The following is a 16,464-nucleotide window of genomic DNA, read 5'->3' on the forward strand; positions in this document are numbered from 1 at the left end:
AACATTCTGGTTTGGTCTCAACTGGATATTGTGTCCACTTCCAGGCACCATATTTTAAGAATGATGTGAAGTTATTAGAGAGGTTAGAAAAGATTAATGAGAATGGTTCCAGGGATGAGCAATTTTAGTTATCTGGATAGATTGGAGTAGCTGGGGTTGTTGTCTTTGGAGAAGAGAAGATTTAAAGGAGATTTGATACAACAGATCAAAATCACGAGAGGGCTGGAACGCGTAGAGGAACTGTTCCCATTGGCAGAATGATCGAGAACCAAATGGTGCTGATTTAAGATGATTGCCAAAAGAAGCAATGGAAAAATGAAGATAAACCTTTTTTACGCAGCAAGTGGTTTGAACCTGGAACGCACAGCATGAGAATGTGGTGGTGGTAGGTTCAGTCAAGGCCTTCAAAAGAAAGTTGCATCATTATCTGAAGGGGAAAGGTTTGCAGAGCTACAGGGAAAGGGCAGGGGAGTGGGACTGGGTGAGTTGCTATAAGAGCTGTAAGATTGTATAGAACTGTATAAAACACCAGTTAGGTCACAGCTGGAGTACTGCATGCAGTTCTGGTCACCGTATTACAGGAAGGATGTAGGACACAATCTTACCTGCCGTTCATGCCACACTCCTGCTGCAGCGAAGTCGTAGAATTTGGCGGCCAAATAAGATTCCGGCTGAATACGCTGCTTTGGTGCTGCAACCATTCTATTATTCTCTAGTTAAGCCCCTCATAATTTTATACATCTTAATTAAATGTGCCTCTTCTGTTCAAAGAAAACAACAACTATCTATCTAATCTCGCCTCATAGCTAAGATTCTCCATTCTTGGCAACATCCTCATTTATGTGCTCTGTAACCTCTCCAGTATGATCAGGGCCGGAATCTTATTGTATCCTACATCCTTCCTGTAATACGGTGACCAGAACTGCATGCAGTACTCCAGCTGTGACCTAACTGGTGTTTTATACAGTTCTATACAATCTTACAGCTCTTATAGAATCACTGAATGATTACAGAAGGGGTCCATGGAATGCTTCATGTCCATGCTACCTCTCTGCTAGTCTAAATACCCACCATTTCCCTATAGCCCTGCACATTTTTTCTCTTCAGATAGTTATCCTCAGTTGAATCTCTCTCCATCACACTCTCAGGCTGTGCATTCAGGTCCTAACCACGCACTGCGTAAAAAAGGTTTTCCTCATGTCACCTCTGGTTCTTTTGCCAATCACCTTAAGTCGGTGTTCTCTGGTTCACAACCATTCTACCAATGAAAACGGTTTCTCCCTGTCTACTCTGTCTAGAACCCTCATGATTTTGAATACTTCCATCAAATCTTCTCTCAACCTTTTCTGTTGTGAGAACGGCTCCAGCTTCTCTAATCCATCTAGAACTATCCTCATCCCAGAAACTATTATTATAAATCTTTCTGCACTCTCTGCAAAGCCTTTACACCCGTCCCAATGTGTGGTGCCCAAAGTTGGACACAATAATCCAGCTAAGGCCGAACAACTGTTAAATGAAGGTTCATCGTAAGCCTTGTTTCTGTATTTTATGCCTTTATTTATAAAACCAAGGATGCTGTATGCTTCTGGGGAGATAATAGTGTAGTGGTATTGTTGCCGGATCCAGAGGGCAGGCTAATGCTCAAAGAAGATGAGTTCAAATTCCACCATGGCAACTGATGGAATTTAAATTAAACTAATAAATCTGGAATATAAATGATGACTATGATAACTACCATTGATCGTTGTAAAATCCCATCTGGTTTACTAATGTTCTTTAGGGAACATCTGCTGTCCTTACCTGGTCTGGCCTACATGTGTTTTCAGACCCACAGCAATGTGGTCATACTTAACTGTCCTCTAAAATGGCCTTGCAAGCCATTCAGTTCAAGTACCACTAAGGATGACAGTAAATTCTGGCCGTGCCAGTGATACCCGTATCCCATGAAAGAAAAAAGAATTTTCTCAACCTGCACTGCCACCTTTAACAATTTGTGTCCATATACTTCCAGATCTCTCTGTTCCTGCGCACCCTTTAGAATTCTATCCGTTATTTTATATTGGACGGAATTTTCCCAAAAAATGACCAAGGCCCGAATTCTCCGACCTTGTCTGCAACTGGGATTCTCTGGCGCTGTTGCAGTGAATGGTGATTTGGCTGAGCACCAAATTTTCTGTTCTCACTGGCTGTGGTAGTGGGGCGTGCAAGACCAGAAAAATCCAGCTAAGTGTTATTTTGGGTGATCTTCTCACATTGAGTTAATTTTTGGGAGGGGGAGGTGAGTTTTGCACCAGTTCAGAGAGGGATGATGCCTAAACACACCGGCAAGTCTGGCTTCACAGAGATCGGGGTGCCATTTTTAAGGGGGCAGATCTTTGAGGCCTGGCTGCTGTTGCAAAAAAGGTAGCTGTTTGTTATTTCTAATCCTGCAGTTTGAACAATTCCCACCATGCTGAACTTTTCTGCTCAGGGTCTAATAATTTCCCTCCCCCACTCAGGAGCTAAAGCCCCATCCTGCTCAGTACTTGAAGCTAACCCCCTCAACCCGCGCAGAAACAAAACCCCAGCCCCCTCCCTGCTCACGAGCTAAACTGTCCCCATCCAACTCAGCACCTGACGTTAACCTGCCTCAGGAGCTAAAGCTTAGCTTTGACATTTTCCTGGTGTGAACCCGTTTTAATGCTTCATTTGGGTGACTTGGTGGGGTTGGATGGAGCTCCTCAATGATAAGGGGGATATTTTAGTTCCTCAGCGGATGGAGGGAGTGGTTACCTGTTAACACCCCCTTCTGCTGATGAACTAAACACCCGCCCCCCCACCTACGGTCACACAAAACCTGAGCGTTAAACGGAGTCACTGGGAAAAAGTTTGGGAAGCACTGCATTAAGAACAATGCTTCTGCCCCCACACATAAATTACCTCCTTGGTCTTCAATTGGCCCTACTCTTTCTTTAGTTATCCTTTTGCTGTTTACATATTTACAAAATATCTTTGGGTTTTCCTTGATTTTACTTGCCAATATTTTTCATGCCCTCCCTTTGCTTTCCTCTTCGCCCCAGCACTCTTTTATATTCTTTTAGGCACTATATTGTATTGGGTCCTTGATATCTGTTTTAAGCCTATCTTTTGTAGCCTTATCCTATTCTGAATGCTGTTTACCAGAGTGATACCTGAACACCAAGAATTAAATTCTGAGGAGAGATTTCACAAATTGGGGTTGCATTCTCTGGAATTTAGGAGGTTAAGGACAATTTTGTCAAAGTTTTCAACATATTCAAGTCCAAAGATGTGCAGGTTAGGTGGCTTGGCCATGATAAATTGCCCTTTAGTGTCCAAAGATGTTTAGGTTAGGTGCATTAGCCATGGTAAGTGTGTGGAGTTACGGGGATAGGGCGTGGGAGAGGGCCTGGGTAAGGTACTCTGTCAGAGAATCAGTGCAGACGCGATAGGGCGAATAGCCTCCCTCTGCACTGTAGGGATTCTGCGATTCTGTAATATTGAGAGGAACATATTGGATAGATAGAGGGAAACTATTTCCGCTAGGCAGGGTGACCAGGACTTGGGGGCATAGTCTGAAAGTTAGAGCCAAACATTTCAGGAGTGAAATTAGGAAACACCTCTGCACATGAGGATTGGCAGAAATTCAAAAGTCTCTTCACAAATGGTAATTGATGCTTGTCAATTGAAAAAAAATTAAAACTGGCATTAATAGATTTTTGTTAACCGACCGTATTAATATATAAGAGGAAAAGGAGTGGGTATATGGAGTTAGGTTGCAGATTAGCTGTGGTTGCACTGAATGATGGAAGAAGCTGAAAGGCTAATGGCCTCCTCCTGCTTCAACGTTGTGCAAGTTACTGCCCAAGAACCGTCCTCCAATAAATTGTTTTTCAGGAACTGTACCTCAATACTATACTCCCAGTGTGAATCATGTTTGTCTAACAGCAAGCAGCCTTCCAGAATGTGTCTCTATTACACTCTTTATAGGGCTCTGTATGCACAGTACTATGTGGGATTTGTAACCCCCTCAATTTTTACTGTGTACAAATTCCTTAATTTTCATTGCTATGATATAATATCCCTGCTTGCTCTGTTTTAAATGTTCGGCTTCCATTGTGAGATTTCAGTCTTTGTCTTGGTATCGGTTGTATCTATTTCTATTTCTAAATTCAAACAGTATTGAGTCCTACTTGGCATTTGGTCACTGAAAATGTGTTTGATTGAGATCGCTTCCCATATAGTCTACTGCTGAGTTGTTAGGGAACATTTTAGAAGGACATTGTTTTAGCAGACAGTTCCAGATTTCGCCAATTCTTCGGGTGAAGAAGTGCTCTCTGACATCACCCTTGAATAGCCTAGTTCTAATTTAAAATTGTTCTGGATTCCCGCCAAGGAAAGTAGTTCTTATCTACTCCTTTAATAATCTTAAACACCTCAGTTAGATCATCCTTTAATCACCACCAAATCTAAGACCTCTAAAGCAAGAACCATTAGGACATGTTGTGTTTCTGAGCCCAGATTCTTTAGGACTGGTTTCAGTGCACACGCTCATTTCACATAGAACCCCCACAGCTAGCAGGAAAGTGTTGATTTTAAATCTAGCCCAGACTCAAAGGTGGAAGCATCACATGCTAACCGACTCCACCAGCTACAGTTGACCCATTTTAGCAGCTCTCCCACTGAATTTGCTCCTTAAATCATCGCATCTCTCCAAATAAGGAAAGATTTGCATATTTCAACATGCAGTATAATTTCTTCACTGTAACCAATGAGGTCAGAAAGCATCAATACTATGTAGTTTCACGGAAACACTTTATCTTGACAAAGAGCTAAAGGATAACTTACCTCATGTATCCTGAGTGATGCTTCAGAAATAAAACCAAATTACTCGTAAAGATTAGGTAAAATCCTGGTATTTGTCCAACAGGCCTGTTATTGAGAGCAGCCTACCCTGTAGCCGTTAAGATTATTTCCTTTCAAATGTTATTGACTGTTCAAAGAGTAAACTGCAGACAGGCTCAGTAGGTAGAAGGAAACCACAAACAGACCGACACGAGGCACACTTCTGATCAGACCTGTCTGTCACTTTTCTTTATATTTAAAATCTACACAACTTTTTTAGAAGAACTCAGGAGCCACTGGGGAACACGGTCCCAATAGACGCTTTACTGCACCTGCCAAATCTTTACAGTTCCTGCAATTTCTTGATGAAAGCAACCAGTTTGTCTTCCATTTATGACATCTCTTCCTGTTGGTTGAATTTTTTTTAATCTTCCTGTTGGTATATGACAGACGACAGGATGTCGAGAATAATCAGCACATGGTAGCTAATCATACTGCAGACAAAAATAGGACTACATAAGATGAGGTAGAATGCAAGTGATACCATCCACCTCAACACAATACTCTACAACACAATGCAACATACATGTTAGTGCAGCATTAACCACAATCATTCACCCTTGTTCGCCTTTTTAAAAAGCACTCAATTTCAGTTTTACAAGATGAATCTTACAAATTTATAATATAACACAATATGAAGTTTATATATTTTTTACCTTTGTACAACAATAAAAACAAAACTTAATCTTTTATACTTTATTCGGATTCCTGCTACGCTATCTTCACACCTCAGGAAGATGGGAATCCATCCGTCCAGTCACTTGCCTTTTGAATTCACCATTTTGTTCTCATGATCACATTTATGCACTCGGCACACTACAATGTTGCAGTGAAGCCCAACGCAAGCTGGAGGAACATCACCTTATTTTCCAATTAGACACTCTACAGCCTTCTGGACTCAACATTGAGTTCAACAACTTCAGACCTTGAACTCTGTCCTCCATTTTGAGTGCTTTTTATTTTCCTCTCCCCATCTGCCCCAAGTGCGAGTCTGTGTATTGTTCTCATGTTTTTGCTTTCAGACTGCACCATCCCTTTCTCTACTATTTTACACACTCTGCTATTTTGCTTTCAGTAAGAAGTCTCACAACACCAGGTTAAAGTCCAACAGGTTTATTTGGTAGCAAATACCATAAGCTTTTGGAGCACTGCTCCTTCATCAGATCATTTTGCTTTCAGACAGTGGTAACCTTTATTCAACTATTAACATCTACTCTGGACCAAAGCTTTTATTTTAATACTACCATTACCACTACCTTTGTCTTGTGTTCCATGTCATCTTTGTCGTTGAATTTCCCCTGGCCTCTAACCTATCCCTGATTTCCTGTTTCTCTCTATTTGCCCCTTCCCCTTTTAACAACATACATTCCATCACATTTCTACCTCTCTTCAATTCCAAAGAAGAGCCATATTGGACTCGAAATGTTAACTCTGTTTCTCTCTCCATAGATGCTGCCAGACCTTCTGAGTTTTTCTAGCATTTTCTGCTTTTATTTCAACCACATTGCTGTGGATCTGGAGTCACATGTAGGCCAAACCAGGTAAAGATGGCAGCTTTCTACCATAAAGGGCATTAGCGAACCAGATGGCATTTTTATAACAATCGACAATGGTCTCATGGTCATTATTAGACTTTTTAATTCCAGATTTTTATTGAATTCAAATTTCACCATCTGCTGTGGCAGGATTTGAACCGGGGGCCCTGGAGCGTTACTCTGGGTCTCTGGATTACTAATCCAGTGGCAATACTACTAAGACATCCCTTCCCCTTTTATTGTATGGGAATCCATGACTGCTTGAATCCGTCCTCATCCCAATTGTAAGAGAATGCTTCTTCCATCTCGTATAATGTGGGATTTATCTGCTCATTCTAACTTTCAATAAGTCTCACACCACCAGGTTAACTTCTTACTTCTTACTGTGCCCACCCCAGTCCAACGCCGGCATCTCCACATCATGGCTACTTCTAACTTTCAAAAAAGAGTGTCTCTCTTAGCAACTACATTACATGTGACTCTGGCATGTCAGTATTTATTGTTACAAAGTAATCAATGGCAACGCTCTGTGGTGGTCAGCTAACAAGCTGAGCCAGTAGAAATAGGGAGCAGATGGGGATTGGGGGGAAACACTTGTGGCCCAGAGCGTGGCCCAAGTTGCAGCGTAAAGAAGGATCTTTATTAAACTTGTACTTTGGATTTACTTTGTGAAGTTGTTTTTTTATTTATTATTGCTTGCTACTGGAGGATTCTCACTGCCGGATAAACATTTATCGTTCATTATTGCCCATTCCTGGTTGCCCCTGTGGCATTAAGTGTCAACAGTAGCATGGGACTGGAGTCACATGTAGACCAGAGTAGAACATCAGAGAACTAGTTGAGTTTTTACAACAATCTGACACATTGACAGTCTTTTCCTGCTGCTGGCTCACAAATTTGAACCGATAACCTTTGGGCTACTGGAGCAATGTCATAACCACTAGCCTACTGTCCCCTTCGTATGTCTATCCGATGGCTGAGTCAAATTGAAAATATCTTCATCCACCTATCTAATGTAAGATTTCGAACCAGCATGTGATACATGCTAGTAAGGTATTGGGAAGAGTTCTCCGGTTAATCCTTGGGTCTTGTTGTATTAACATACCATGTAGGTAAAGATCCACTCTGATTTATAAGACCACTTACAGGAGTGGTCAATGACACTATACCTAAGAGCATCTCACATGAAAGCCTGGGCTCCTGTACAGCTTATGTCACAGAAGCAGGATCTTCACTGGACCGGAGATTGGTTACAATAAAGTGATTCAACAAGAATTTGGTCCAAATTTCAACATCAATGGCAATTCATACTGTGGCCTGGCATTAAACTGTAGAGGACACAGAGAGTCCCAGATTCGTTCCTGGCCTTTTATCCACTTACCGAACTGTACTAGAGCAGTGGTTGGCACAGGTAGTGTCACAGTAACAGAGGAAACATAGGCAGCTCTCTGTGATGCCTATATGATCAATAAATGCTGGCCTAGCCAGTGACACCCACATCCCAGAAATGAATTTTTAAGAATAGTTTATTAGCCTGTCAGTACTCACTGTCGGGCAAAGACTCTTAGTACTGTAGAGGATCAGAAGGACCTTGGGGTCCGGGTCCATAGGACTCTAAAATCGGCCCCGCAGGTGGAGGAGGTGGTTAAGAAGGCGTATGGTGTGCTGGCCTCTATCAATCGAGGGATTGAGTTTAGGAGTCCGGGGATTATGATGCAGCTTTATGAGACCCTCGTCAGACCCCACTTGGAGTACTGTGCTCAGTTCTGGTCGCCTCATTACAGGAAGGATGTGGAAAAGATTGAAAGGGTGCAGAGGAGATTTACAAGGATCTTGCCTGGATTGAGTGGCATGCCTTATGAGGATAGGCTGAGGGAGCTCGGTCTTTTCTCCTTGGAGAGACGTAGGATGAGAGGAGACCTAATAGAGGTATGTAAGATGTTGAGAGGCATAGATCGGGTGGACTCTCAGAGGCTTTTTCCCAGGGTGGAAATGGCTGCTACGAGAGGACACAGGTTTAAGGTGCTGGGGGGTAGGTACAGGGGAAATGTTAGGAGGAAGTTTTTCACACAGAGGATGGTGGGCGAGTGGAATCGGCTGCCATCAGTGGGTGGTGGAGGCAAACTCAATAGGGTCTTTTAAGAGACTCCTGGATGAGTACATGGGATTTAATAGGATGGAGGGTTATAGGTAGGCCGAAGGACCTGTTTTGTGCTGTAGTTCTTTCTGTGTTCTACGTTCTAAAGACACCTGGGAAGTCACCATTACAGAAAAACAAGAAAATAAATGTTTCAGGTGGACAGTTACCGACTGCATAACAAGACAGCCTTAGAAAGTGAAATCTCAAAGTATGTGTTCGATCAGGGCTTCACCTGAAAGAGATCATGTAATATTGACTGGTGACAGCAAATCATTCTAAAATTTACAGTTCTACTGGAACTCCTGTGCGTGCAGTTTCAAGCAAAGTCATTTTTTCCACAGTAAATTACCGGAAACACATACAAATTCTGAGAAGCAGAGCTGATTGGTGCACATCTGGGTTTGTGGTAGAGGCACTGACTCTATCTGCATTAGATTCTCTGACTAATTGACGGGCTTAAGCTGCTGACAATAGCAGCCTCCAAGCAATATGCAAAGAACAAAGAACAAAGAACAGTACAGCACAGGAAACAGGCCCTTTGGCCCTCCAAGCCTGTGCCGCTCCTTGGTCCAACTAGACCAATCGTTTGTATCCCTCCATTCCCAGGCTGCTCATGTGACTATCCAGGTAAGTCTTAAACGATGTCAGCGTGTCTGCCTCCACCACCCTACTTGGCAGCACATTCCAGGCCCCCACCACCCTCTGTGTAAAAAACATCCCTCTAATATCTGAGTTATACTTCGCCCCTCTCACCTTGAGCCCGTGACCCCTCGTGATCCTCACTTCTGATCTGGGAAAAAGCTTCCCACCGTTCACCCTATCTATCCCCCTAATAATCTTGTACACCTCTATTAGATCTCCCCTCATTCTCCGTCTTTCCAGGGAGAACAACCCCAGTTTACCCAATCTCTCCTCATAGCTAAGACCCTCCATACCAGGCAACATCCTGGTAAACCTTCTCTGCTCTCTCTCTAACGCCTCCACGTCCTTCTGGTAGTGCAGCGACCAGAACTGGACGCAGTACTCCAAATGTGGCCTAACCAGCGTTCTGTACAGCTGCATCATCAGACAGGGGACACTGGCTCATAGCTCATGACTGGAGATGATCACAGCAACATCAAACATCTCTTACCTGCAATTTAAACAATTGGAACACAGGGAGCTCTGGTCGAACACAATGGATAATGTACACCATTTCTAAACATGAAAAAAACTGATAGGATCATGAAGTAGCACCAAAACATTTAACATGTCCCTATTTTTCACCACCCCAATCAGATTGTATGAAAGTTTTTTTCATAGTTGTGGGCGTAGCTGCCTAGGCCAGTATTTATTGCGCATCCTTAATTATCTCTGAGAACATGGTAGGTGATTCTTACCTGGGTCAGTGCCTTCTTGAACTGTTGCAATCCATGTGATGTAGTTACACATACAGTGCTGTTTAGAAAGGATTTCCAGGATTCTGACCTAGTGGCAAGAACACCAATACAGTTCAAAGTCAGGATGGTGTGTGGTTTGGAGGGGAACTTGCAGGTGGTAGCTTTCTCAAGCATCTGCTGCCCTTGCCCTTAGGTGGTCGCGATTCCGGGTTGGAAGGTACTGTTTAAGGAGCCTTTGTGAGTTGCTGCAGTGCATCTTGTAGATGGTACACTTTGCTGCCATTGTGCATTGGTGGTGGAGGGAATGAGTGTTGAAGATAGTGGATTGGGTGCCAATCAAATGGCTGCTTTGTCTTGGATGGTGTTGAGCTTCTTGACTGTCATTGGAGCTGCACTCAACCCGGCAAATTGAGGCTACTCCATCACACCACTGACTTAGGCCTTATAGATGGTGGACAGGCTTTGGGGGATCAGGAGGTGAGTTTCTGGTTACAGCATTCTCAGCCTTTGACCTGCTGCAGCCACAGTATTTATATGGCTGTGTGTATGTGTATATATTATATACATAGGTTCTGGGCATGGCAAGAAAAGTTGGTCAGTACTTTTGTCTGTGATATGTCCTGTTTCTTATATTTACACAGCACCTTCCAAAGTTAAAAATCACTTAGTATGTGGTCCAACCAGCAAGCAGAAATCTGTTAGAAAAGTCTTGTTTGTTTGTTCAGCTCACTATAGTTCCTACAAATAGCACAGTCTGAGTTATAAGGACTGGGGCTTGCCTATGGGAGCCTTCTGCGATGTTTAAACCCAAGTGTGAGAGAGACTAGTGAGTATATTTGGGAATTTGGTTCAAAATGGGAATTTGCTGCATAAGGGGAAAGAGGTGCTTTATTAGGTAAGGTTTACTGCAGGAGTTAACATGTGCTGAGTGGGGAGTTTGGTGAAGGCCTGGGAGGAGGTATTTTTCCTAATACTCTTTTTCAGCCTCCAATCAGTATTTGATTTCCACTTTGGTGCAGCAGAAGAAGCAGGTAAATCAGTAACTGGTATTGTTAGAAACTGGAAGTTTAATCAGTATTGTAAAGTTTACTAGCAGTGCCAAAACCTATTGGGAGGTGTAGGCTTTATTAATTATAAATTGATTAGCACTTATTAATTAATTAGCACATATCAGAAATGGCAGGGCAGGTGATGTGCTGTTACTGCAGATGTGGGAGCTGCTGGATACTGGTGTGATCCAGGCAAACACAGCTGCACTAAGTGTTGGCAGCTGCAGGAACTTGAGCTGGAGGCCGAACTGCAGACACTATGGCATATCAGGGAGGGGGAAAGTTATCTGGACACTTTATTCCAGGAGGCAGTCATACCCTTTAGGATTTGGTCAGTGGTCAGAGACAGGAGGATGTGACTGCGAGTGAGGTAAGTAAGGGGAGCCAGAGGCCGGGAGCCTCAGCCTTTGCAATTGCCCTACAGGGTTTGAGGATTTTTTCAGCTTGTTTGGATGGGAGTGGGGGGCTACAGGGTGGATAAGCTAACTGGCCATAGCACCATTGTGCAAGATGCCTTTCAAGTTGGGGAAGTAACAAGGAATGTAGTGATAGTAGGGGACAGTACGATCAGAGGGATTGACATAGTTCTCTGCGGCAAAGAGCATGATTCCAGATTGTTGTACTGCTTGGGGCTGGAGAGGAACTTACAGTAGGAGGGGGAGAACCATGTCGCCCTGGTCCATGTAGGTACCGACGATATAGGCAGGACAAAGGAGGTGGTTCTGCATAGTCAGTATAAGGAGCTTGGCACCAAATTAAGAAACAGTTTTGAGATTACAATCAGATCAGCCATGATATTATTACATGGTGGAATAGGCTCAAGGGGCCAAATGGCCTATTCCTGTTTCTCATTCATGTTAGATAAATATAGGGAGCAGAAACCCAAAGCATGCCAATGGTGGCAGCAACAAATGAGCTCACAGTGTCACTTATAGACCATCAGGATACTCAATTGTTTGAAATTTAAATGAAGTGGAGCCAATAGCAAAAGTTAAAAATATGTACATAGGTTCAGAAAGACAAATGAGCAAGTGGTTCACTTGTGGCACTTTCGCCTCTTAATTAGAAGGCTGTGGGTTCAAGCTTCATTCAGAAACTTTGACCACATGACATTTCTACCACAAACACCATTAGAAACAGGTGATCTTACAGTTTATTTCATTGCTCTTTATAGGACATTACCATGTGTACACATTAGCTGCTGTGTTTACTTACATTACAGCAGCGGCTGTCAAGTGCTATGGGATTTCTTGAGCATATGAAAGGCCACATAAATGTAGTTCTTCCTTTTCCTTTAGAATTAGCCAATGTGGCTGCAGAGGAAGTAGCAAAGAAACATTGCAAAGCAGCTAAAACCTGCTGTAACCCAAAGCTGCAAGGATAAAACAGAAAGGAATGGCACAGTCATGGACTGTGAAGAAGGGTAGATAGAATGGGCACAGATACATTCGAGATATAGAAATTTAAAGCACAGAAGGAATTAATTCGGTCCATCGTGTCAGTACCAGCAAAAAAAAGCTATCTAGCCTCTTCTGCTTTCCAGCTCTTGCTCCTGTCAGTTACAGACCTTCAGAAGCACAGTTGTGTAGTTACAGACCTTCAGGAACGCAGTCTATAGGTTCCAGGTCTACAAGAGCACAGCCCTGTAGGATACAGGTATTCAAAGGCATAGTCCTGTAAGTTACAGGTATTCAAGTGCATTTTCAAGTATATTTTTAAATGCGACGAAGGCTTCTGCCTCTTCCAGTCTTTCCAACGGTGAGTTCTCGACTCTGAGTGAAAAGATTTTCGTCAATTCCCCTTTAATCCTTCTGCCAATTACTTTAAATTTATGCCCACAGTTCTTGACCTCTCTACTAAAGGAAATATATTCTGCCCATCTACTCTATCTAGGTTCCTCATAATTTTATACACCTCATTCAAATCTCCCCTCAGCCTCCAATGTTCTAAAGAAAACATTTTGAGCCTGTTCAATCATTCATCAAAGGTCGAATTCTCCATTCCTGGCAATATTCTCGTAAATCTCCTCTGTGCCTTATTTAGTGCGAGGCCCTCTGGACCAGAAGCTCCAGGTTTGAGTCTAATGCCAGGATTTGTTGGCCACAGAAGAAGGCACAACACAGTTCAATGGGCTGATAATCAGTTCCTGAATCCTTCCACCACTTCCCCCACTACTCCCCAAAGGGTAAAAGACAAAATGTGGGTGTGAAGATAAAAAATATACTTCCTGAAATGCTGTGACCAGAGCTGTATGAAATAGTCTAGCTTTTGACTAACTACTGAGTTATACAGTCCTTGCAAAACATCCCTGTTCTTATAATCTATGCTGCAACCAAGAAAGGAAAATAATTCATTTTCCTTCTTAACCATCTAATCTATGTCCTGCTACTTTGAGAGATCTGTGGACATGCAGTCCAAGGTCCCTCTGTTCCTCTATCTATGTCAGTATTCGATCATTTACAATTAGTTTCCTTGCTTTGTTTGCCCTTCCCAAATGCATTGCCCAATGCTTCTCTGGATTGAATTCCATTTGTCACTCTTCAGCCCACCTGAGCAGTCCATTGAAATTTTCTTGCAGTCGACAAGACTTCCTCGCCACCAATTTTTGTATAATCTGCGAACTTCCTAATCATGCCCCCTACATTTAAGACTAAATGACCAATATATAGCACAAACAGCCAGGGACCCAATACTGAGCTTTGCAGGACCCCAGTGTAAACAGCCTTCCAGTAACAAAAATGTCCATCCATCATTAACCTTTGCTTCCTGCCACTGGGCCAATTTTGGATCCAACTTGCCATATGCCTTTGGATCTTATGACCATGTGGCACTGTGTCAAAAGCCTTGCTAAAATCCATGTGGACTACATTAAACACACAACGAAGATCATCCTTCCTTGTTACCCCAAAAAATCGAACCAAGTTAGGTGGACATGATCTATTGGCTGTCTTTTCTATGCCTTTCTAAAAACAATTCATACAGTCAGAATCTCTTCCAATGATAATTTAAGAGTCTATAGCATTCGCCCTGCAGTGTGATTGCCCCTTTCTGTTCCTTAGTTCAATTCTCGGCCTCATCTGATGATCATTACAGCATATCATCCCTCCTCACAGCTGTGATTTTTTTCTTAAACCAATATTGTAACCCCTTTTATTTTTATCGCCTTCACTATCCAATCTGAAATCCTATAACCAAGAATATAGAGCTGCAATTCTTGCCCTTCCTTAAGTCATGTTTGTGCAGCATTTTACATTCCCTGCCAGCAGGTTTGAAGATGGGAGTAGCTCATAAAATTCAGTGTGTGGTCTTCCCACCACCTATCTGCCTGCCCCTGATTTGTATGAAATGTTACGGTGGGGGGTGGGGGGGGTGTGCGTGTGTGTGTGTGTGAACTGAATGATGGTCACTTAAGGGTCTCATTCTACCCCCACCATTATTTTATGCATGGCAGGTAGACTGGCAGCTTTAGCTGTGCAGGCTAGTGTCAGGCATGGTGTAGAGTGGGGACAGGAACTACAGTACCCATTAAATCCAGTCCTATATCATACTCTGAAGTGTATCTGTCCCCTTAGCTCATCTGCTTTATTCATTAGACTCCTTCCTCAAGTTTAATCATTGAAAATTTCCTTTGTTACCAATTCTCTAGTCTTTTGTTACCTCCATTTTTCCTGCCTTCCACTTCCAGCTTTGCTTCCTTCCTTTCTGAATTTTCTCTTAGGTTTCCATTCATCTGTCAAGCTAGTTAAACCCTTCACAATCGGCTAACAGCAAAATGCCCCCAGCCAGGATGTTCATCCCTTCTGAGTTGAGATACAACTGGTCCCAAAGCCCCAATATCTATCCCCTCTTCTTCATTTGACCAACCACACAATCATCTGCTCTATCTTCTATTTCTGTACTCGTTAATGCATGCCACTGGGAGTAATCCAGAAATTGCTACCATTGAGATCATACTTTAAATTTCTTTCCTTGCTCCCTAGATTCTGCTGCAGGATTTCACCCTTCTTTTTATCTATGTCACTGGAACCAATATACACCTCTGGCTGTTCACCCTCAACTTAAATAATGCACTGAAGCTGTTAAGTGGTTGCAAACAGTAGACAAGAGTAAGCACTGAGTAGACATGCGTGGGCGCTGAGTGTGTAAATTGGATAGAATGTCATGTGATGATACTGTGCCTTTAAGAAATGTTTTATGTCATGTTTCTTGTGAGGGGTGTTTAGAATTCAGCACTGTACACACAGTGCCGATTTGTCTGCACCAGGCTGCTCCATGTTGAGAATGCAGGAGAATAACTGATCAGAGCTAATGGAGTGCTTGTTTTAATCTGAGTTTATGCATTTTTGTTTAATTTTGGTTTTCCCCTGGGGTTTCAGGGTAGAGTTTAATTACATTGCTTGACATGAGACAGAGTCATGTTCTAATGGGAGGAGTTAAGCTTACAGGGAAAAACAGTTAGTTTCTGCTTAGTCCTGAATAAAGCAAGAGGTGTCTTTGTCTCTCTCTCTTTCAGGAGGTTGTTGCTTGAGTGTCAGAAGACAGGCGTTGCTCTCTCTCTCTCTAGAAGTGTTCAAAGGCTCTCGGACTCATAGAATCCATACAGTGCAGAAGGAGGCCATTTGGCCCATCGAGCCTGCACCAAAAACAATCCTACACAGGCCCTATCCCCGTAACCTCACGTATTTACCCCACTAATCCCCCTGACACTAAGGGGCAAATATACCATGGCCAATCAACCTAACCTGCACATCTTTGGACCATGGGAGGAAACCAGAACACCCGGAGGAAATCCATGAAGTCAAGGGGAGAATGTGCAAACTCCACATAAACAATCACCCAAGGCTGGAAATGAACCCTGATACTGTGAGACAGCTGTGCTAACGACTGTGCCACCATGTTAACAAGTAAAAATACATAGGCCTGTGTTGTTTGCTAACTGATTTTGAAGAGGAGTTTAAGTCTAGGAGGAATATTACTTGAATTGGAATTAACAGAGGTAGGTTAGCCATTAAGAATTAAATCTTTTAATGTTTAAGTATTTCAAATGGGCAAAAGTTAAGCTAATTAATTTGTTATAATTAAATTATATTGTAAAAATAAAGTTTGTTTTGCTAAAAGCTTCCTAGTGTGTCAATAGAATCACACCTGAAATGAAACACCTTATCCTCCCTTGGTGATTATGGTCATTCGTGCACTGCTAACATCCTTAGCACTTGCATCTGACCAAACTTTTGATCGCCCCTCCTAATATCTACTCGGTGTCGGATCATTTCCCGTGTTATAGGTGCTGTATTGTCGAGAAGACAGCTGTTATTGTGCACGCCTGGGGCCAGATCAGGTCAGCCAGCTCAGGGCTGTGGTGGTTGATGCGCGGGCCCTCCAGGAGACGGCGCTGCAGGGGGAGGACCAGAGTACTGCGGAGCCTCTTGCCGCCATTGCGAGCTCTTTATTTAACTGCC

At 42.9% G+C, this 16,464-nt stretch overlaps 1 protein-coding gene across 1 annotated transcript in view; it reads right to left on the reverse strand.

Annotated features, from left to right (window-relative positions):
- The window catches only part of nlrc3 (NLR family, CARD domain containing 3), a 55,450-nt gene extending 50,200 nt beyond the window's left edge, over positions 1–5,250 (reverse strand). Inside the window, exon 1 of the mRNA XM_078240435.1 lies at positions 4,846–5,250. The gene's annotated coding sequence lies outside the window, so the exon portion shown is untranslated. The remainder of the gene's footprint in view (positions 1–4,845) is intronic.
- Positions 5,251–16,464: the final 11,214 nt, after the last annotated feature.

Source organism: Mustelus asterias, chromosome 23 (genome assembly GCF_964213995.1).
Source record: "Mustelus asterias chromosome 23, sMusAst1.hap1.1, whole genome shotgun sequence".
NCBI classification, from domain to species: Eukaryota; Metazoa; Chordata; class Chondrichthyes; order Carcharhiniformes; family Triakidae; genus Mustelus; species Mustelus asterias.